This window comes from Cygnus olor, chromosome 5 (genome assembly GCF_009769625.2).
Source record: "Cygnus olor isolate bCygOlo1 chromosome 5, bCygOlo1.pri.v2, whole genome shotgun sequence".
Classification (NCBI taxonomy): Eukaryota; Metazoa; Chordata; class Aves; order Anseriformes; family Anatidae; genus Cygnus; species Cygnus olor.
Genome location: NC_049173.1, coordinates 38147764 through 38169784, shown reverse-complemented (window position 1 = coordinate 38169784; position 22021 = coordinate 38147764). Strand labels below are relative to the sequence as shown.

General features: G+C 44.9%; 1 protein-coding gene and 1 long non-coding RNA gene across 4 annotated transcripts in view; both read right to left on the bottom strand.

Moving 5' to 3' along the window:
• PLEKHH1 (pleckstrin homology, MyTH4 and FERM domain containing H1) overlaps nt 1–4672 on the bottom strand; it is a 48728-nt gene extending 44056 nt beyond the window's left edge. Inside the window, exon 1 of one of the 3 annotated variants that reach the window (XM_040558312.1) lies at nt 4492–4672. The gene's annotated coding sequence lies outside the window, so the exon portion shown is untranslated. Of the gene's footprint in view, nt 1–2192; nt 2864–4491 lie in introns of those variants that run through there. The other 2 variants (XM_040558310.1, XM_040558311.1) reach the window with 2 other exon arrangements.
• A 719-nt stretch (nt 4673–5391) lies between these two features.
• On the bottom strand, nt 5392–8014 carry LOC121070735. Its single transcript, XR_005820182.1, has 2 exons — nt 7395–8014; nt 5392–6040 (listed from the first exon to the last, which is right to left on the bottom strand). It is a non-coding gene; the product is annotated as an uncharacterized LOC121070735 (long non-coding RNA).
• Nucleotides 8015–22021: the final 14007 nt, after the last annotated feature.

The window sequence follows — 22021 nt, the reverse complement described above, 5'->3', positions numbered from 1 at the left end:
ACTGGACAGTTACTCAGGACACATTCAACTAAGATTATCCCTCCACATGCTGACATGTTCCCATTTCACTCTCCAGGAACACATTTAACACTGAATTCCAGAAATAGGAGATGGAAAGGACCTAATGGGTTGAGCTAGGGCAAGTCTTATAACATTAACCACAAAGGGGAAAAAACAGCTTCCAGGTTTTCCAAAGTTTACAGGACTTTCATGCTCCTTTCCACTAAGGACATTTCTAGAACAATTTTGCCAGCAGGAAAATCTGAGAACTATGAACTAACACTCATACATCCAGCTCCACCTTTACCATACCTGCTCCACCTGTGCCACAGAGAGCAGACTTTCATGACTACAAGCATCATCTGGCTGTCTTCAAACAGACTAAAACATACACATGCGGTGCACTTTGTTTCCTCACTTCAGCTTACCTTATTGTAACACAACACAGGAAGAGCTATAAAGCACAATCTCCATGCTCTGAGGTTCATTTTTACTGCAGCTAGCTTAAACATTTTAGTTTAGCCCAGTGCCCTCAGCCACCAGATACAATGGAGGATGACAGTGGAAGAGTATCACTCTACTAAAACATGCAGAGATCCCAGCTGGGAACAAGCTAGGTCTGAAGACCAAACATGCAGTTCTATTGAAGTCCTTGTAGAAAGTGATATATATAGCTCCACAAAGTGGAAGAAGCTGTGGCTTTTGGAGTTGTTTTTATTTTCTTACTCAGTAACTGTTTAGAAGTTTCAGACACGGGGCTCATTTTAAAAGACATGCAGGATGCACATAATACGTGTCCTTAACCAAATTCAGGAATTGGTGAGCACTCACAGATTATAATACCAACTGAACGTGTGCAGTCCCGCAGCCAGTTGTACAACCCTACAATAACAAACGTTTGCAAAGCCAAAACAGTTATTAGTTCATCAGCTTCATCACAACACCGAAATCCGTACTTCAGGACTTCGCACATGCTCACAGGCAAACTCTTTCCTGAACTGGGGCCAAAGTAACAGGCCAAGACTTGGTAGACAACAGTGAAGTCACTCAGCCTCACCGCCTGCACCTCTGCCTCTGCCGGGTGAGAAAGCTTTAGAGGTCCCTCTGGTCATGTGTGCGCCCCAGAACACCTGGCTCATATTTTGCAGGTAAGAGAGCTGAGCTTCAGGTTACCCTAAGTATACATAATAGTGTAAGTTTACATAATACAGCAGGCCACTTAACTCAGAAGAGCAAGCATACAGCTGAATAAAGGGAGACATATTATACCCCTTAGCTACAAACATCAGCTATGAGTTATTTTGTATACAGGTTGCTTTGTTCAGTAATAGAAAGTTTTCCAGGCAACGAGTTGCCTGCCTTTCCAACGATTCGTGAAACTCTTCTAGCTCACAAGAGGGGTTTAAAAGAAAGAGAAGGCAGACTCATTCAGTACTGCATGGCTGAAAGAACTCTGCGATAGGAAGGAAGACCAGCATTCTCCAACCAGCACACCTACAGCTTTATAGAAACACAAGGCAGCCCTTTCCACCGACCAGTCCAGCACATCAATATAATCTCTAGCCCTAGTTCCTTGCCAGGCATTTAACCAGGCTACCTTAGGCACACTACACAGGATCACAGGGTTTCAATCTCAGGTAGCGATACCACACATTCTCAACCAAATGAGGATCACTAGTTGTGGAAGGATGCTACAGCACTAAGTATGTTTACAGGTAACTATGTTCTGGATGTAATACTTCATCTCTCAAACAAAATTCTATTTATTTATTTTTTTTATACAGGCATAAAGAGATTTCAGTCTTTATTCATAGAATTTAAGTCCAAAGAGGACATATAGTCGACGAACCTGATTTACCACACAGCTCATGCCAGAGCAAGAGTAACTTCCTCAGACAGTCTATCACTTGAGGAAACTAAAATACCCAGTTCTGAGAAGTCCAAGACTGGGATAGATGTCCCAAATCAGTAAGTCTAGTTCCCTTTCACTGCTGGCAACTGTATCATATAATCCCTTTCGTAAATGAATGCAGCCATTTTTGCTCCCACTATTCCTGTTGTTCTAGAACCTCATCCCTCTGATGAGCCGCCTTCTAATTACCGGCATAACTATAATCAGAACCAGCTTGCATCTGTTCATTCTTGCAAAATATTGCCCTTCAGCTTAACTAGTTTCCTCCCCCCCCGTTTACCTCTTGGTGTATTTATAGATATCAAAAGCTTCACCTTAAAGACCTCGTTTTGCAAGCCTAGAGATAAGGAGCTCTTCTAGGCTCCGAAGAAAAGCTTACCCCTCTCCCTCTGCACCTGTTCCCACTTTAGCACACATAATATGAAAGGGCTGCGTTTTGTCTTTCTCACTCCCCTTCACAGACACAGGTGACCACAACCGCAGCTGGAAGGCGGCGTGCAGTCTCCAAGCCTTATGTATTGGTACTTTTCACTCTCCTAGGGAATATCACACCTGATTGCATTTGCCTTTTTTATAGCCACACTGTACTGGTGGTCGACATTTGTAGACAAGCCAACCCTACTGGAGCAAAGGAATCTGAGCTGGCTTTGCCTTCCAAGTGCCAGACATAGGAACACGTGGGGGCCCACTACAGTGATCCTGGAACAGATTAATAAAGTACAGGTCTGTGCCAGACTTCCACAAGATCAAGGATCTCCACAGTACAGTCCACTGCAAAATTTAACAAGTCCATGGTTATCCTGTGGTCTATTAGTATATTCATATATTCTTGTCCCCTGCTGTTTCTAAACAGTGGTCTCCCAGATTTTGTGCACATTTCGTTACCACTTCTAATGGGTGATTTTACTGTATGACATTAGAGTTTATCCCATCTTTTACTGATCCCCTGAGTAATTTGACTCTTCTATTAAAATACCTTCTAACAGACCCTCCCCAGTATAGTGGTGTCACATTCTCTTTTGTCAGTTCTTTGCTTATCTTATTCTTCTATCAATCCCCATTTCCTCTACTTAAGCTAATCATTTCCCCATGTGTCATCATATCAAATGATTTCTGAAGGCCACAGATTAGATTTAAAGTTTGTTCTCTCTCTAGCAAAAAATGCACCTTTTCAGAGAAAGATGCTGTATCGTGCTGAAGCAATGCTTAACATCTCACATTCACCTTCACCCCCTAAATTGCAACTTTCTTTCAAGCTTATTCTGAATTCTCAGTTTCTGTTAAATGCATCGTTCCTCCCCTCCTCATGTCCTAAACGTAAGCAGGCCATCCATACTTTATGAACTACAACCTCAACTTTGATTTGACAGACTGACTTTAAATCCTTGCTCCTGGTGTTATCCCTAGGACTTGCCATTTCACAACCTCCCAGCTCCTGCCCCATGATTCTTAACCATCTTAAGCGATTAAGTTTTTGGATATTTTTATAAAATTTACATTTTATATATTTTATACAGTTATATAAACAATATTTGTATTGTTATATAAAACTGATTCAACAGCTTTTTTTTTTTTTTTCCTTTGGAATACAAAGAAATTGAGAAACATACTTTCAGGTGTGGTATTTCTTTAGGGACATGGGAAACAAAAAGCAGCCACAACTCAGAAAAGCTGAGATCATCCGAACCTGATTCATAAACGCAGCCAGACACGCCCTGAAGAGCAGCCTGATTTTCTGAGCATTAGATAGCAGACAGCTTCCAGTGAAGATAACGGGAGCTGCTGAGTCCTTAGAATTTTGTGGGGGAACAAAAAACGAGATGGGACCAACCACTAAATGTAGGTGTGAGACTTCTGTTTTTGACACGTATGTAGGTTTCAATGAAGAGCGACAGTTCTGGCTCCAAACACTATATCCGAAAGATACACGAACGTATTTACTTGGAGTGCCCAAGGTGCAGTTCTGCTGAAGTTAAATCCCATGCCAGATAAATACCATACCAAAAAGTCATTTTTCCCCTTATTCCCCCACCCTGATCTAGCGCGGAGGACGCAGGGCGCGGGGCGTTGCTCCCAGCACCTGCCGGGCACCGCCCGGGCACCGCCCGGCGGGCCGGGCCCCGCACTCAGAGCCATGCCGTTAACCACCTCCGGCGCCTCCTTCCCCCCTCACGACCAACTTCACCCCCCGGCTTTGTAATCCCGGGGCCACCGGGTTTGTCCAGCCACGGACTTTTTTCTTTCCCCCCTCCAATCTTGCGGCTTGGGATGCGCGGAACACGGGGAAAGTTGGGCGGGAGGGCGGGCTGGGCACCGGGGAAATAAGAAGTAAAATCAAATCCCTCTGCGTGAGCGCAGGTGGCTTGACCAGAAGCCAGAAGGCAGGCAGAAGGCTCACGCTTCTGGCACTCTGCCTCCCGAGGTCTCTCCCCGCACGCCGCGGCTCACCAGGAGGACCCAGGGGACCGCAGGACGGACGGACACCTTTACTCCCGGGCTGCCCGTCCCTCCCCGCATGCACCCCCCCGGGCCGGGCCAGCCCCGCACCGACCGCCCCCGTCCCCCCGCGCCGAGCTCACCGCGGGGCTGGCTGCAGGCAGGTGCCCGTCGTGGCTCCGGTGCCGTTCAGCACCTCGCCCGCCTGTGCGGGCGGGACAGCCCGGCTCGGATGTCAGAGCCGGCCCTCCCGGGGAGCGCAGGAACTGACATCAGCCGCCCCGGGCCCTTAACCCCTTCCCGGGAGCGGCGGCCGGGCAGGTGGGGCGGACGGCGCCCTGCCCCCGGTGGCCCCTGCGGGGAGGAGCTGTGCCCGCTCCCTGTCCTTGACCGGGGACGCCCTCCGCGCCCAGCCCGCGGCCCTCCGGGGCTGCCGGTGGGGCCGGGCTGCGGGGAGCGGCTCGGTACTGCTGGGGCGGCCCCCAGGGGCTGCCCGCGGCCGCCCCCTCAGGCGGGACAGGTGCCGCGGGGCGGCCATCTTGTTGTGCCAGGCGCCTGGGGGCTGCGGCACGAAGTGGCGGGCACTGCCCCGGGGGCTGCAGGCACCCTCCTCGTCCCCGGGGTTGGGCCCTTCGCGTCTCGGGTCCCCACTGCAGTCATCTCCATGATTTATGAGCCGGTGTTCCCAAACCGTCCTCAGCCCAGGGGTGCAGCAGTGTTTTCTGTGGGGGCAGCAAGCCAGGGTCACCCACAGATGCTTTTGGCCACACTCACAGGAGTGGCCAGGTGGAGAGTTGGCATCTGGGCCCCCACAGCATTACGCTGCCTACACCTGCTGCAGAGCCCAAGGGGCTGGTGGAGCACCCCAGGGCCCAGCCGGAGCCCCTCTGTGAGCCGTAGGCAGCTCCAGGGCACGGGTTGGTGCTGGGATAGAGGTGAAAATCAATTAAGTGTCATAAGCGTTTCCCAGCTAGAAACACTATCCTCACCATATACTTGGGCCACCTCTCACACAAAATGGCTCAAACGCACCAGCCTGCAGCTTCAAGCATTTCTAACAAGAGCTGCCAGCACATAAAATATTTTATTCAATAATAGGCCACCACTTACTGAGCTGCTTTACATTTAGCATTCCCTTACAGGAATACATACTGACTTACAGGCACACTGACTTACAGGAATACATACTGACTTACAGGAATACATACTGACTTACAGGAATACATACTGCATGTTTCTCACATTGAGCTGGCAACAGGGCTAACAAGGAAGGCCGGCCTGTGGTGGAAGTGTACAAGCCTGCTGCTGCCCTCTGCTGCAGGCAGCTCATTGCCTCTGCCTGAGCCTCAGGCGGGTGTGTGGAAGACCTCAGCTAAATGAAGGCTTCAGGACCAAACGCTCCCAGGGCCTTGTGCCTTAGACCAGCATGTTTCAAAGCAAAATGTAATTCATTCAGATTCAGTATCTTGGTACTTATTCCATCGTCAGGTGCATGACTTCTGCCGAAGATACTTTACAATTTTCTCTACGAAGCTCTTCTCAGAGGAGATGCCTCATTATCCAAATAAGTAGTCAGATTTCCAAAGATTCAGTGGGCCTTGCAGTTCCCTCAAGATTGTTTTGCCTGAGATTTCTCATCCATTTCCAGTTTCATGGGATTTTGGCTGAATGAAGCTGCCTCTTCCTTTCCAGCTACAAGACAAAGCAAGCATTGCTGAGCTGCTTCAGTCAGAGAGCAGGATAGCACTACACAGAGATGGCCAGAGAGCCAAGTGGAGACAGTCAGAGAACTGAAAAGAAACAGGCATCTGGCAAGGAGATATCCCATTTGGCCAGTTGAGCAGGGACAGACAGGAATACAGGCAGAGATGGTGCTGGCTGCTGTCACACAGAGAGATTTCTCCATCAGTTCTCAGTACAAGGGATTCCAGTTGCCTGAAATCTGCAAGTTTTGTGTGTGCCTGTATTAATTATTACTCCCAATGATCAAGGAATTGTAATAAATAACCGGAACCAACATGACTTGTGGCTCCCTATAGGTATTTCGGCAGGGCAAAAGGTAGCTTCAGGCTTCACAAAGTCCTCTCCTGAACTGAGGCTGACCAAAGACAAAATGGGGAAATGAGTTATTCCCTTCATTTTCTCTATACTGTTCCTGATTTCTTTCAGCCACACATGCAACCAGTGTTCCTTAATTTTATGAGGTATTTTTGTTCTTCCTTTAAAGTTACTGGTCAAGTTCTCTCATTTGCACCAGCAAAGCCAACAGGATTGTATCACTGACTGAAATGTCAATCCAGCCTTGAGTTTTTCCCAGGCATTGAAGCTTGACTGCCAGGACATTCCTCAGCCACTGAACTTTATACAAAGTACCTCCCCAAGAACTGCCTGCACACACCTTGCTTTAACTCCTGGAGTCCCAGAACCACATCAGCACTCACAGATCTGTGTGCTGCCATTTCTTTAATGCAAATATTCTACAGTGCTATGCCTCCTTACACCTGCTGTCACTTCTGTTAAATAATTTAACAAAATTATTGAAAAATATTAATTAGAAATGTTCCTTCTTTTAGATAATGCAAATAGAAAATTTGTTTTGACTTCAGAGAAAGGAGGTCCTAAGAACAGACAGCAGTATCGCACAGTTCCCAAGTGAGTTCCCTTGGCAGTTATCTTTAATATGTCTGCTCTAGCACTCTTGCAGGTCTTTGAAATTTGCAGACAAATCATTCATCAAAAAAATAAAACTAAAAATAAAATTATATTTACTATAAACAGCAACTACCTTATTGACAAAACAAACTCTCTGGCAAATCCAAGAGAACTAGCTTGGCAGTGTTAGGCTATCATTATCACAACACAAGCACGGACTGCTTTGTTAAGAGCACCTTATCTGAGATACCTAAATAGAAGAGCAAAAAGATACAAGAGAACTAGTTGTCAGAAGATTAGAGCAGAAAAAACTCTGTCTCTAGAAAGTGAAGTTGTTATAGTCCTGCAGGCAGGAGACAGCATTACGTTCCTGACAGTGCTGCTGAAAACTTACCAAAGGGGCAAAGACACCAGCCAGACCCAGTCCATGTGGGAGCCCCACTGAAGGCTCAGTCCTATGCAAGGAAAACTTGCACAAAACCAAGCCAGTGCCGTGAAACACCTGTCTGAGGGACTTGTTCCTCTCCATTGGGAACTTAGGCTTCAGATAGTAGTTCTCTAAATTCCACCCATGTTAGGGGCTTAAAGAAATTGGAAATGGCCTTTGTGCCTAGTGCCCTTTCTCTGTTTCTTGTGGGCTTGCAGCGTGCTGACAGATGCAACACAGACCTGCAAACCTCTGCTGTGCTTCTCTTCTAATCAGCAATGACAAGCTCATACAGCAGAAAATAAAAGACTGGCAGCTGTGGATCACCTCACTGCATTAACCAGTTGCTTGTGGGAGGACCCAGTGGGAGGGCCAGGAAGCCATCGCCTTCCTGTACTGTATCAGCTGGGTTTGATTGCGTTATGGTCATCTCGTCACACCTGACACACAGGACATAAAGACCTTTGTGTGTACTAGTCAAGCCAGAACTCCTGCTTGAGCAAGAACATATGTTTTGTATACACAGTCCTGACTCGCAGAGAGCAAAACAAAGGAGAATTCCCATTATCCTCAGGGAGTCATCCCAGGGGTAACTCCAGTGTTAGTCTCAGTATTAATAGCTAACACCTTGTTTCATCTCTGCATTTCTCCAATTTCAGCCTCCAAGTATCAGATTTCATTAGGTCTTTTTCTGTTAGATTAAGACATTAACTATCATTTAAGTAGTCTGTGGAGAAAAAAAAAGCCTTTCTCTTCTATAAAAATACACACATTTAACATCTTTCACAATAATTAATGTTTCCTTGTGCTTTTATCCTTGTAGTTTTATCTAGATCACAGATTAGATGAATGGAGTTTAAAAAGCAAATTTGGGGTTGTTGTCAGCATGCCTGTGTGTCCATGTCAAATTGTTATTGCAGATGGGAGAAGAAAGGAGGACAGCACGTGGGAGTCTTCAGGCTGAGGAGCAGGAAGACAGTCCTTGCAAGCATATTTGTTTTGTGTGGTCTTTCGTGTCTGGTATTGGCTGGTGTGCAGCCCATAAGGCTCTCACATACCACAGCGCTCTTTGAATCTGAGTCCACAGACTACGGAGGTTAATGCTGTGCAGGTGATGCCATACATGATGTATCTCACAGGAACATTGTATCAAGCTCAGATGCTGTGACTATGCTAACAGAGCTGGCTCAACAGCACTTAGAACCCTGAATGTTGCTGCCCCAACGATGGGAGGCCTGCCAAGGAAAAGGAGGTATAGAAAGGGCAGGGAATGGAGCCGGGACAAGGTGCTAGGATGAATCAAGGAGAGCCCTGGAGAGCTGGACCTCCTACTTCTGCAGCCCCAGTGATGTGAGGGATGGTCACAGTTCTGCTGCTGCAAAGGGGAGTCCATGTCCCTCGACCCCTACCTGAAGCAGCAGCAGCAGGTCTGCCATCCCGTGAGTGCAGCACAGGCAAAGTAGGCAGCAGACTATGATCAACTTGTTTCCTCAGGTTTCCTGTGAAATGCCAAGATGGCTCTGGAAGCACAGTGTAAAAACCTATGCTAAGGAAAGACACAAACCATGTGGGGAGCAGAGTACAGATTATAGATTACTGGTTTGAATTCAGGCCAAGTAAAAGAAATAAAAAACTGCTACCCTCTGACAAGCAGCAGCAGAGACAGCTATGTGGACAAACTAGTGTTCTCAGCCCAATTCTTAAACATCAGCTCTCTGAGGGACACACTTACTAGGACTGAGCATTGAGGAGGCAATAGGGTGTGCTGCGTAGACCTCTGTAACTGCTGTCGTAGCTCTGCATCAACCCGTCACTGCAGACAGCTTCTCAGCAAGCAGATTCAGACCAGACGGGATCGTGGGGAGTGAACTCATGTCTGAACCCCACTAGACCCGTGAAAAGAGTTGTTGTTGGATGGGAAGGGTTTGAGTAGGCCAGGAGAAGGGGTATCCTTGTCCCCATACCCCTGTGGCAGAGCTGGCAGGAAAGTCCACTTCAGAATTGTTAAATCAATTCTTTCAGTAAAGAGGAAAGTAGGTCCCAGTTGGCCACTCTTTGGGTGCTGACCTGAGAACTCAGGCCCAGGCAGCTGGGGCAGCTCTGTGGCCAGAGCAGGAGGGGCTGCACAAAACACGACAGGGGACTCCTCTCCACAACCGGCAGTTCGCTGGCTGGGAGCGGGGCAGAGAAGACACCCGTAAGAGATGGGGCTGGTCTGTGGAAAGGGCTTTGGCTGCCTTCCCGGTCTTGCACTGAAGTCAGGCCTACAACTGCCAGATGTCAGGATGGGGTGTGAAGGGGAACGAGGTTCCCCACCGTAGGACCCTGACTTGCAGAGCCCCTGCTGCTGGAACCAGCAGGCGGGCTGTCTGACAGGGGGTGCGGGAGGGAGGCTACTCTAGCTGGAGAGGTTTTTGGCTCCTTTCCTGGTCTCACACCGGAGCCAGGCACACAGCTCTCAGATGGTTGTGATCTCTGCTCTGGGATCTTTCAGGCCTGTCAAGGCATTGCATAAAGGGAGGAATTATTTCACTCCCATGTGGGAGGTGGACATGCCAGGAGCTCCCACTGAGGTCCCTCTGCCTGCCTCTCCCAGGAAGGGTCACCTGCAGGTGAGCAGCCCTGGAGAAGGCTCCGTCTCTCCGCAGGCGAGATCCCCAGACAAAGTGCTCTGACAGCAGCAGTTGCTGAGCCTCCCTGACATGGCTCTGTTCCCGCCGGTTCCCATGGTGATCCACAGAAACAGCAGAAAAGCACTGATCTCTTTGGAAGACAAATGATAGGATGCGATAGTGCCAGTGGCTGTGGAGGAGGGGACAACCCTGCTTTTATGCTGTTACCCGAGTTCCCGGGGTCAGTCCTGGGGCTTACCCCACCAAGCTGGCACGGAAAGCGCTGCTGTACCATCCCCAAAGGGCTAGGAGCAACCCAAAGCACCAACTCCTGTTTACATGCTGCCATAGGCAGGTTCAAACGAGATTGCAAACTGGGTTTTATTTACAGCATCGGCAGCTCATGCAAGCAGTGTTTGATAGCACTTTGACTTGGAAGGGGTTTGTAGGAAGTGCTGCTGGGGAGTCCAGGCTGTGCCACCACGTGCCCCAGCATACAGACACAGGCATTACACGTGGAGAAAACATGCACGCTGCTCTCTCTTCTTCCACGTCTACAAGCACATGGACAAAATCTCAAACTTTTCATCTCGGTCATAGAGGGAAATTATCCATGCGTAAGGAATGAATTCCACAGTCCTTCCAGCACAGTATCGTTTCACCAGGGCTTCACCCGCTGCCCTGAAGGTCTCAGCCTGCCCTTCTCTCCATCTCAAAAGCAGCATGTGTTATTCTCACACTTCCCCACGCAGTCTGGAGGTACCTGCCTGATACTCACCCATCCACTTGCATACAGCAATTGCCAAACAGCACAGCCTCCAGGAAGAAACGGCATGGAGGGGATGGGTGGAGCAGTGGCTTTTCTGATATGTATCATTTTTATGATGCAGTTAAAGATTTCCAGAAAATTCTAGAAGGACAGGGTGGTGATGGTGAAATTGATAAAGGATAAGATGGCTTTCAAACACAGCCAATAAGCACCTTAAAAAGCAAACCTAATTTTGTGTGCCTCTGCCTCTGGGCAAAACGTTCTTGGCTTGGTTTCAAAGGTGCAGGGAAATTCAAGGGTTGGGTATCTCTGAAAACAGGTCTCAGTGCCTGCAAGAGGGTGACCAGAAAAAGGGGCAGTTCTGAAAATTTCATCTTAAATTGCATTGGTTTTGTAACTTCCTACCAAAGAGCACTCCCCAGCAGGCTCAGAGATTGACCTAGAACTTGTCTTTCCATCCATGCCCTGTCCGAGGTAAAACTCCTTGCAAGAGAAGTCCACCAGCTTGGCCATAGATTTCGGCAGTGCTCAGATCTCATTGCGCTGATGGCTGCCATGTGAAAGACTCCCACCCATTTCTTCACAGCGTGCTTCCTTGTCCAGAGCTGTATGATCCTGCAAAGGAGCTTCTAGGGACCAGGTCACTGCCCAGGATGGCCTTCCCTGCCCCTGGGCAGCCCCCTCACCTCAGTCCCCATGTAAGGGTCCTCTCTGCTTGGGTTGTCCCTCAAGAAGGGCTGGGCTCATGCCCGCTGCACTGCAATAAGCACACGGAGCTGAGGTTTGCCAGTTACCCTTTGTTTCAAGTCTGCAGAGCATCAGGTACCAGGCAGTAATTTGCAAAGCAAGCACACCCAGAGCTGAGTGCCAGGCCTTTCATACAGTCCAAAAAGCAGGTACAGGCAGGTGTAGAATCACTCATTGGCTGCTTTCGGTTACATCACTTGCTCAGCAGCGCACGTGCAGTAACACACACGCGTGAGATAGGTGCTAGCTCATTAACCTAAGGCAGTCACTAATTATCATGTCAGATCTCCACTCAGGGGTGTGTGCTTTATCATGCTAATGAAGCAGAAGTTACTTTAGAGCATCCTTGCCTCTTTTGTTTGTGTTGACGTTTGCACATGCTTGTGGTTACACACTTATGTGCCCTTGTCCTTGCATGGTAACTCTCCGACCTGGGCTCCCCCCATGAGGCTATGGACCTTGCTGAGAAGTTCCACAGTCCTCACCTTTCTCCATATTTAGGTTAAGGAAATATTCCATATTACTGCTTTTCATTGTCATGATATGTTGGGGTCACTGACATGTATTTTTTCCAAAATCCCAGGCATTCAAGTAAACATTGTACCTTAAGGCAGCACACAGTCATAATAAGCAAAAATACAAATACCACAAACAATTATTTCAGCCACTCAGAATTAGGTAACCATGAGGTCAACCGTGAGAAGTCAGTTCCGCTATTCTGCTTGACCTCTTAAGCCAATTTATGGAGCTGTTCAATTTTCTCTTTGACTAGTCTGACAGATCGAAACAACTCCTTTCACTTTAACTGCCACATGAGTGTGAAGCAGGATGATATATGGTCCTTTCCACTCTTCCTGTGAAGGTTATCTTTCCACATTTGTGTTTTTTTTTTTTAACCCAATGTTCAGGTCGGAATGTATGCACAGGGGCATCCAATGGAACCAATAATCATTCCTGTGTATCCGTGGTATAATGGCATACAGAAGGTGTCTAAGATCCAATACTGGAGAAAAATAAAAATAAAAATAAAAATAAAAATAAAAATAAAAATAAAAATAAAAATAAAAATAAAAATCTTCCTCAGATATTGTCATCTGGAGAATATGAGGGTTAGATACCACCGTGTATGTCTTTCGTTAGGTATGGCTCTCAGGTCCTGCACAGACCTATATTCTGTACTATTTAGTTTCTTTACTTGTGTATTGCGGTATTAAAGCTGGACTGGTCTTCACGAATTAATCTGTACAATAGAAACTTGTCTATCAATAGCTCTAATCCTCTTGTTGCAAAACTGATTTGATATTGGGGTACCCATACAGGTATTGCTGTCAGCTTTAACTTGATCTGGACTGGGGATGTTTTTTTTGCTCTCTCAGGTTGTTTTCCTGTCCAAACTAACAGAGTTACTGTGTTTAAAACCTCTTCAGGTACCTGCTGGTCCCCTTTTGGCTCTAACCAGAAGGTAAATTTGGGCTTTCCAAGAGTTTTCATTTAGAACCTTAACTTTTACCTTGTCTGTGACAAAACTCACTTGGGATTTAATTTTCACAGTAAGTCTCTTCCCAGCAAAGGGAAAGCGCACTCAGGCATATATAAAACTGGTGTGTCAACATTCTTCCCCCAGTTTTACAGTCCATCAGCTGCAGGAGCGGTCTTTTACAGTTTGTCACTACAGAATTAGTTGCACCACTGTCTCAAAGAAAATTGATGGTGTCTCCCCCAAACTTAAAAGGAACCAGGGCATCTGCTGGAGAGACCGCAATTTCATCCCCTGATTTCCATCATTCTGACTCCAAATCTTCCAACATAATCAAATGATGCTCCTCACTGCCTCTTTTCAGCTCCTTTTTCTTTTCCAGTACACACTCATTTATCTAGTGTCCCTCTTCCCTGCACCAGGCATCCTGGTTGGAGCCTATGGGTTTACTCCTTCCTGCCCCCCCTCCCTTGTCCATGTCCACAACCCTTTAAAAATTATCTTCTATATCCACCTCTGCCTCTTCCCTGAGTTCCTTCCCCTTCTACAATAGCTGCTGCCAAAAGTAATGCCTACAGCTTATTTTTTTCTCTCTATTTTTGCACCTCTCAATTATTATAAACTTTGTATGCAATCTCAGTTAGCTGAGAGACTGACATTCCCTCAGCCCTAACTACCTTCCACATTTTTTTCCTAATATCTGGAGCAGATAAACCGCATGTTAAACATTTTCTTATTTGCCTTATCATCTGGGTCTGGATCCATCCATTTTCTGTCCATTTCAAAGAGGTGTTTGAAAAGAGCAGATGGGCTCTCATCTGGGTTCTGGCAGACCTCATACAGTTTAGAGGCATTTTTCAGTTTTGGTGCCTCATGTTGAATCCCAGAAAGGATTACTTACTGGTACTGCTTTACCAACTCTCAGCCCTTGCCAGTGTTTGGGTACCCCTCAGGGTCTCTCTTAATCGGTACCAATGCTTCCACATCCTCCCAGGGGAACCTTTGCCTTGCCTCTGCCTGAGTTTTTTGCAGAACCATTCTCCTTTCCCCTGCAGTCAGAACGGTGCTTAATAAAGCTCACGTCTGCCCAGTTGGGATTATGGGTTATCATTTTACTTGCAAATAATTGGTGCATCCCCTGCAGATTATCCCTATAAGGCCCAGCTGACTGTTTCCAGTTCAGCAAGTCTGATGTAGTGAATGGTACATGAACAAAAACAGGCTTCCCCAATGATCCTACAGCCTGCCTCAACAGGGTTTGGATAACTGGCCTTCCCTGTTTGGGATGACAGGCAATTGGGCTAAAATTTATGCTGCTTCTGTTTGAATCAGTTGATTCATTTAGGGGAGATAACAAGACCCCTGAACTTGGGGAGGCATCCTGTACTTCCCTTGCAGGGCTCACAGGTATGCTTCCCTGCCCTGGTGACAGCAGGGTTACAGAGCCTTGGCTTAACCTACCGAGCCAACTAAGGAGGGCTCGCAGGTTACCAGCCTGGTTCTGTCACACCATGGGATCTACATGTGAGACTGACAGAAAACTTAAACCTGCCCCCCTTCACAAAACCCATATATGATGCAGGGTGTGCTCACCAGCCCACTGGATCCCCCCCCATGTTAGCAGGGGACCTCTACAAGCGTTGTGCCGCTGTGCCACCCGTCAACTCCAGGTTCGTGGAGGGCTGAGGCCAGACCTCCGATAAAGTCCCATACTTATGGTTACACACTTCTGCGTCCTTGTCCTTGCATTTTAACTTTTTGTCCTGGGTTGGCAACACTTGTGCCCTCAGAAATGCGCACAGAACAATAGCTGATTAAAACGGCCCGAGGAGCGCCAACACATAATCCAGTTAGGACCTTCTGTGAAGGATGTCACAGGGTAATTTTAATTATTGCTTAATTAGTGTTAATTGCCCACAGCAGAAGGCCAGAACTCAGCCTTCAAATGTTTGGTCAGGCAGTCAGCACAAGCTCTCTAGCCACTCAGGAAGCCCCAGCCATGGGGCACCATAAAGAGCAGGATTTGCACTTGGCCCTCATGATGGCGCTGGCTAGCAGGTGAGTGAAACTCGGGGGATTTAGTTCTGGAGCAGAGAGAGGACGTGCTATCTGTGTAATCGTGTAGTGCCTACTAAGTTATAACAATAAGCGTGTTACATGAAAACACGGTCAGCTGAAGGAAACCCTACAACGCCATTCTGGTGTTCGGTATTGCCGGAGGACCAAGGCACCTGGCCGGCTGTGCTCTGGTGCCACCTGCTGGCCGGCGGTGGGGGTGCTCCCCGCGGGACCCGGGGCGGATTTTCTAGTGTTTAAAGATCTTTTCTAAAATATTTTACAGCGGGAAACTCTGTGGAGGCCTTATTCTACATAGAAATGTTCCAGCGCACAGCATTTAATTGGATCCCGTGAAGTACTTTGATAAGCCATGAGTTGTGCCTCCTTTGCGTTGTGTTCCTCCTCTGGCCTGAACCCTGTGCCAGTTGTTTTAGGCCCTCTGCTAATTACAGATAATAAAGACTTTTCTTCAACTGAAATAGAAAAGAAACCCTGTGAGCTACACCCCTGCTGCTCCTGGCCATACAGCTCTGAGGAGAAAGGCACTATAAATGGCTATGAGTTAGTTATGGGCCCTAGGCCTTGGCCCCAAATCATGCCTCTGAGAAACCAGGTGCACACGCTGTGGTATGATCCTGACTCAGGGAGCGCCTGGGCACTTGTTCCTAAAAAGCAAACAATCATTGTATGGCTTATAAACATATGGCGGCTGTACAGGAGAGTAGGAAATGGTGTTCCTAGGGCAATGGTTGCATTCCTTAGCTGTGGTCAGTTCAGGCATTAGTTCAAAGAACCAGTTTTCTCTTTGGTACAAAGTCACTGAACGCCTCTAGACTTGTTTCTAATTTTGGCTAAAGCTGGATGTAACCCACTCCCAGCCTCACAATAGGTCAAAATTCAAGCCTGATGTTTCTGTACAAGATTGTTGTCTCCTCTCAGCCTTGACTTTTTTCTTATACGGACTAATAACATTAGAGCTTTTACCATTTACATTTGCCAAATATTATTTGGCTTCTCAGGAGATACCAGAGAAGTTAAATGTCTTATATCAAACCTTTAAAAAATTAAGACCTTTAACAAAATATTTTTCTGCTGGATCAAAATTAATGTGTGATTCTTCTAGCAAGTAAAAGTAATGCTGCTATTACTGCAAGAAACAGTTGCTTTTGTTTTTAAATTTGAGAGAGCTTTTGTGGTTAGACTTGTAGCTTTAACTTCACAAAGCAGAATACAGTACCCAGATTTCTACAGTCTTTGAAATCACTACCTACAGTTTACAGTCTGTGTTTATTTTTACTAGACTTATATTTAAGGTAAACCTGCTGTCATAAAAGAATACTCTGTGAATGGTAGGCACATAGGCAAAAAAGGAGAGAATATTCAGGACATCTTCCACCTGTTTTCCTGCACAGGATCAGGCAAAATCCCACTGCTTGCAGGAGGTTATGCTCCCAAGGGTTTGTGATTGTTAATATTTCTCAACCTCCCCAGAGGAGACCACAGGTTTTGGATAGCAGCAGCTGTGTTCCTCTTGCAAGCTCATATTCATTTCTCCCAGAGACCAAAAATCTCTGGGAACTGTCCTGAATTTCCAGTAGCTGTTTATTCCACTATCACAAAATCGATCACAGATGGTGCTTTTGATTCTGGCAGGCTGAAAAAATAATCTCTTGGCTTACATCCTGAGCACATTTGATCTGGACTCACTGAGTGGAGTCGTGACAGTCCGTCATCTTCTCATTGACAGAGAAACACTCTCCTGACTGCAGCTAAATTTTGGGCCAGTATGAACATTTTCCTTTAAATAGCAAACTTCAGCCTTAAATAGTTACACTTTGCCCTTGCTGTTTGGCTCTCTTGCATACCAAAGACTTAGCCCTTAGCAACATGAAATCCCATCCTAATTAGCTTCTGTTTAACAATACCACTTTGTACCAGTCTCAGAATGCTGAGCTCCTTCTATTCTGGGGCTACAGAGGAAGGGAATATTTCATTTCAAGCCTAATGCAGTTCAAGACTCTTTCTGTGATTTAGTTTTTTTTGAAGTGTAAAGTAGTCCTTTATGTTAAACCTTACTCACTCTGTATGAGTAAAAATCACATTCAAGAAATAAAAGGCTATTAACCAAACATAGCCCAGTGTAAGGGCACAAATAAGTTCCGGAAAATTCTGCATTAGGCTGACATAAATGGTGCATGCTAGTCATAAAACTTGTGTGTAAATGGTCAGGTGGTATAATTCATTATAATTTGATACTCAGCTAGAGAGAAAAACGCTTAACTGCTGGGGAGGCAATAAGCTTTTATGAAATAGAGCAACTCTCACACATACAAGTAAGCAGTCTTTTGCATTTGAACCAATGCTTCCAACACCTCTCAAAAGCTCTGGTACCAAAAGTAGCTCTGTTTTAGACAACTGAGAAGTACGGTCTTGACATACCTGACCCTATATCTCAAACAGATAGTTCAATGTCTCACTGCAACATTAGCATATTTTCTGATAAAACTTCCACCATTAGTTATGGAGCTGCTTATTTCATTCCTTGATAACAAGGGTTTGTGAACATATAAACAAACATCAAAGGGAATTAATAAGAGACCTTATACTGAACCCTTAAGAACATTGTCATGAGAGTGTGATCATCTGAATATTTAGGAGTGGCTGTTTTAAAAATGCAGGCCTGGAGAATCATTTGCAGAAAGCCTCAAGAGCCGTGTACCTCCCTAGAATAAAAACAAACAAGGTGACGCAGGAAGATCTGCCCACCATAAATGCCAATGGTTAAAGATGATCACTCACACATGCAGTTTTGTATTTGGTCCACTTTTTATGCTACTATAAATATTTTCCTCATCTTATAGGAAAACGTCTGGATTCCACTAAAGTCTCTTATCTGCAGCTATCTGAAGATACGTAGAGAGACAAGGCAGTGCTGGTTTTCTTTTCATCCTTTCAAGAAAACTATTTATAATCTGTTTCACTTACTATCCTTGGAACTTTGACCTAATTCCCATCCCACAAATCTGTTCTCCAGGACAACATTATTCATAATAATGAAAATACTGAATTTCTGTACTTTGCGAAGTTGTGCAACCAACATGTTCGTATTCTTTGAAATAAGATTTTATATCTTCTAAAGTAAACAGGGTCTGGGGTCTGAATAAGGGCTAGCTGGTGGGGGTTCCTTCCAGATAAGATTGTTGGAAATTATCCAGTGTCACAGAGAAGGTTGTATTAGTTCCTTTAAGCATCTGTGCTTTTTTCCACATAATTACTGTTGGATATATGGATATCAGCATGGACAAATGTCTGTTTTGAGTCTGAGATTTTTTTTCCTCTACCTCTGCCATCCAGCAGGTGGGAGGAGATCAACACAGTGAAATATAGGGTACTGAATGGATTGTTCCCTAGGGACATCTGATTTGCCTGTGCACATCTCCTCAGGGCATATCCAATTGCTCTAATTTTCATACAATTATCCACCAGCCTCAGGGAACATGACAGCACCATTTTTTACTCCCTTGGAAAGAAAAGAGTTGGGTATCACGGTGTTAATATTCATGAACCACAACAAAGGGCCCCTACTCTTGCCACACAAACTGTCCAGCAACATTTACACCTAGAAATTGCCAGCTGGGGTTACAGGACTGCTGTCGGTAGGTGGAAGCAGCATAGATATTGACTCATCTATCTGCATCTTTTCACTTGTTTTCTCCATCTGTTTTAGATGTTTCTAAGGTTACTTCTGTAAGCATAACTTCTTGTGACGTCCAGAAGACATTGTTCTGCTATACCAAAAATGTCCTAAAAAATAGATTATTTGCACAAGTCTAGTGGAGTTGCTCTGCCGGAAAATGTTAACTTGACTGCTGAGTTGCCCACCTTGTAAAGAGCTTTAGTCATCTTTTGTTATCCTGATCATGGGGCAAGGACACTGAGAATAAAGAGAAGGTAAAAAACTTGGGGAGAGAAAGGTGATGGACCTATTGTAGTGTAAGGGAGAGGTGAGGGACAATGTAGTCTGACCATGGAAGTAGGGTTTATGAATTCCGAGTTTATCTGTGTTTTATTTCTGCCACAGCGACGTTTGCAGATAAGTAATAGCCAAATGTTCACAGAATTATGAGCACATAAATGTTTTATAGTCAGTGCAGTATAGTTAGTAGTGGAGGTTCAAGTCTGGGATCACGCTGGAGAAACGGCTTATTTGGGGAAGATGTACTATATTCTTTGTCCTCTGGTCATATTAGAGGATTGATAAGAATGTCAGCTGGTGGTTAAGACTGTACCTCAGAGGCTGGCTAATAGAGCACCCTTAATTGCTTGTATTTGGATAGATATCCTTAAGGAAGAAAACTACTGAAAATGTAGCTGACTCAAAAAGTATTTTATATGCTGATATCATCTTTGGCTGTGTTAAACTGTGGTAGAATATTTCTCTCTAATAGCGTGCCTAATGTTAGAACAAAATTTCCATTCCAATGGATTTGAATCAAAAAGCAACTATGACTTTTTTTGCTGAAGAAGCACAATTCAGTACTGGTACTTTTACTCTCAAATTCCCCTTCTATTAATGTGTATTTTTGCTTTGGAATGATATCAAAGAGCTAATTTAGTTCCTGTTTACAAAGACAATTATGGAAAAAGCTCTGAAAGAATTTGGTGGCATAGGTGTGATAGAAGTCAAGCTGTGAAAGAAGTGAGATTTACTTATGCATCAGAGACTAATTTGGACTTCTTTCTGACCCTCATTCAACCTGTTTAAAATCTGTCTCATGCAGTCAGCCAGGGTGCTATAAAATAGAAAGTACCTAGTTCAACCATCAGAGTGAGATTAGTTTGCCTGACTACCCAGAAGTGAGGCAGCTGTTCTGAACTACTCATCTGGCTCCATCTGTTGCCCATGGAGAAAGGGGAACTGGTTCCATCTGCCTAGGATGGAGTGAATCACCATCCAGAAGTGTCCATCTCTCATGACTGAGTACATAGGGAATTACAGGAGATAGAAAGCAGTAGACCACAGTATTCTTGTAGGCAGAGAGCCGCTAGTACAGAGTGAAGTTAGTGGGATGTAGATATAAGCATAGCATATTATGAATCTGGGACAACCTTCCATGTTTGCAGCACCTCTAAGAGCTGAATCAGTCCATAAACGAAGTCACAAGTAATTGTGCAAATGACTTTCACAGCTGGGGAGATGAGAGGTACACCAGGATCATTGCTCAAGTTCCAGTTCACTTAATCTACTTTTGTGTTTATATTTCTGAGGTTGACTTCTCATTATCAGCATCAGTTACACTATTTGTAACTGAAATTTATGGAGGATTACTGGGATTGTTGGGTATCTGGAGCATCCTTTCTGGCCTCTATTAGAATAACAAGCCATAAAAATTAAGGTTTTAAAATTCACTGGGCTGATTATTTTTAGGCTGGGTATTGGCATTTGTAGTCAGCATAAAAATATTTGATAATTACAGATTACAATATGACGAAGTCTTATTTTAATACTACTTTTGGAAATGTCATGAACTAAACAATCTTCAGGGCTGTGCACTTAATCCCATTAAATTATTCACAAAAAGTTTCCTTACAAACTTTCAAAAATGAAAACTTACTCTTTAGACAATGTGACCATTCCTATGGAGTCTGTGCCGGGTCGATGCTTATCGAAGGGAAGCTTTGCGATATTAGATATAGATGAATATTTGATGACGTAATTATTTATTCATTGTATCTGTAGAAGCAGAAAGTCTTTTTCATTTGACTCTTCTTAGTCATCAAGTGATTTGGGGCCATTTGGCTCCTACCCCACCTGACCTACTGACATTTGTTAGGATCATGTGTTTGTTGTGGGACTGCTATTGGGACAGTGACAAGACTCAAAAGGAAAAGAAGGAAAGAAAAAAAGCCACTTTTTAAGAAAGTGAGGTAATCTCCTTGTTTATTGCTTTGAGTTCTTCATCATATGAATGTATATGGTAGCTGAAATAGGAGAAGTTAGGTGGCTGCTTGTCCGTGCTTCCGGGTATTCTCTTCAGTTCTTTGTAATGAACTTCGGACAAATTTCTCTGTGCCTGAGGCAATCTGCTTTAATGGGAGAAATGTTCGCATGCAATGCATTCTGAAAGTAGCATAACAAAAATAATGTGACAGTGAAATAGTGGAGATGATACTCAACGAGCAATGCAAAAGGACCTTATTTCTAGTGGAACTGTTCTGTAACTCATCCTTGTGGACCAACTGAACCAAAGCCACAAAGATCGAAAACAGAGGAACACTTCAAGCAAATACACTGCTGCTAATGTTGGAAGTAGCAACACAAAACCGGAGATGTTTATTGCTAAGAACAAAATTAATTTAACCAGTGTTCTGAAACCTGCTGGAATACAGTAAAATTTCTTGGTTTAGTTTGTCTCCAAGGAGAGACTATGAAAAAGAGGAGCATGAGAAGGAGACGGAGTAAGGAGGATATGCTCTATGTTAAAGACAATCATTGCTTATTTTGGAATTATTAATAACTGAGAACCACAGGCTCTTGAGTACATTATGGCTCAATGTACTAAATAATATCAAAGCAAAGTACCATTGGGGAAGAGGGATCTCTCAGAGGCCACTGGATCAAATTAGAGAACAGGATGAGGTACTTTATAAACACACCAAAGCTGAGGAAGAGAAGCTCAGATAGAAAAATATGAAAGATAAATGGAAGTTGTTTAAGAATGGTTACTAGATGAAAAAAAAGCCTCAATTTCATAAGCATGATAGAGAACAATGTTACTTAAAATTCCATCCTGACTGATGTGCAAAGTGAAGGCATAGCTAGAAAATAAAATGCCTACATAGCAAATGGTCAAATGGGAAATACATATTAATCGATATAAATTAGAAGTTATACAATGTAAAGATAAACAAAAAAAGATAGACAAAAAAA